The 1,886-nt window shown below is 34.0% G+C and overlaps 1 pseudogene; it reads left to right on the top strand.

Moving 5' to 3' along the window:
- The first annotated feature begins 455 nt into the window (after positions 1 to 455).
- On the top strand, positions 456 to 1,214 carry LOC145075308 (mavicyanin pseudogene; annotated as a pseudogene).
- Positions 1,215 to 1,886: the final 672 nt, after the last annotated feature.

Here is a 1,886-nt window from a genome sequence, read left to right as displayed (position 1 = left end):
TCTATATAATCTATATTTATCTGGTTTTGATTTAAATACGCAATCCAAATACGTGGTGCTTAATGGTGTCTTGTCTCTTTTTTAGTATTTACATGAATACATGTTTTCCATACAAAGTAATATTTTATTAGAAAAACAAAATGTTCAATTAAAATTAAAAAAAATTAATAAAAACTCTTACACACCGGTTAAAGTTTTCATTTGAAAACAATCACATGAAAATGCAAGGATACGGTAAAACAGCTAAGAAGGGAATAAAACAAACAAAAAGAAAATATTATTCACATTACACATACGCACAAAAAATACCTCAAGAAATGCGAATAATGTGACGATATACTCGCATAAATTATGGTCTTCACACTTGCTCCCAATTAATCAATCTCACCATTCTCTCCAAAATCTTTTCATCTGATTTCTCTCTCGCAAACATAAACAAGTGAAATAAGAAACAATGGAGCTTTTCAATGAGAGATTAACAGCAATAAAAACGATGTTGTGTATGCTACTAATGATCCAATTAAGTCTTATGGCCATAATGGTTAAGGGAGAGGTTTACAAGGTTGGTGATTCTAGTGGTTGGGTGGCTAATACTAACTCCAATTACTCAAATTGGGCATCTTCTAAGATCTTTCGTGTTCATGACATTCTTAGTAAGTGTTGCTTTGAGTCTCTCGTTGTTTAACTATCACTTGTTGATTTCTTCATCTTTGTTTACTTTATTTGCTATATAACTGTGAAAATTTGTTGAAACTGTCGTTATTAACTTTTTTGTGTGATGAAACAGTGTTTGAGTATAACTCAACCAACGACAATGTAATACGGGTGACCCATTCAGACTTCCGTTCGTGCAACACATCTTCTCCAATCAAAACGTTCAACTCAGGCAACGACTCATTCACAATCAAAGCACATGGCCATTACTACTTCACTTCTGGATTTCCTGGTCACTGTGTGACCGGTCAAAAGCTTGATGTTAGGGTTCCAAAATCATCTCATGTTGCCGCCACCCCACCACCAAAGCCAACCACAAGTCTAAGTCCTAGCCCAAACCCCTCTAACTCAACAATGTCACCCATGGAGTCAAAGGCAATGGCGCCTAGCCCGATAGACAATGCCGTCGCATCACACGAGCCCAAGTGGTTGCTTATGAGCACTATTGGTGTGGCCATAAGTGGTTTTGTGGTTTTGGTTTGTAGTTAAGTTTAGTAATAAAGTGCAAAAATTTTGATATTATAATAATTAAATGTAACCTTAACTAATTGGTTAGTATTTCATCATTTGGTTTTCTTAGTCCTAGTTATGCTTGATTGTTTTTTATCATTAGAGTACAAAGTGGCATAAATTATGTTTTATGGTAATGTTTTAAGCATTTTGAAAATCCACAAGGTGAACATAGAAAATAAACGACATTTTGGTACATATGTAGTGGTGATGAGGAGTTCATACCTAGAAAATCCATGAATCTCTATTTGCATTTCATGAAGATGAAGCTCAAAGTTGAACAAAAAAAATAAGAACAAAATATATAAAAAACGATTTTATTTCATATAGGATGATTTTGTTTCAGTTTGACGATTTTGTTCCAACAAATTTTGGCTTTTTGTTGCAAACAATGAACAACAATAATAATAATGGCATGCTTTGTGGGATTTTTGATACATACAATGACAATTGTGTGACAAGCCAATTAAGGATTGTATTTCCCGTAATCCATATCATTCCATTAACACAATATACAAATATATGTATACAAGGTATGTGTGGGCTATACATGGCCATGGGCCTAATACAAGCCTAATACATTAATACTTTACTAAATACATAGTCTAACATCCCCCTTAGTAGCAATTGGAGCTGGACAACGGATGTTGAGACTAGAACGG

Source organism: Lactuca serriola, chromosome 9, assembly GCF_051521515.1.
Source record: "Lactuca serriola cultivar US96UC23 chromosome 9, Lser_US96UC23_V15, whole genome shotgun sequence".
Lineage (NCBI taxonomy): Eukaryota > Viridiplantae > Streptophyta > Magnoliopsida > Asterales > Asteraceae > Lactuca > Lactuca serriola.
The sequence above is the reverse complement of the archived record's forward strand: the minus strand, read 5'-3'. Positions and strand labels throughout refer to the sequence as shown.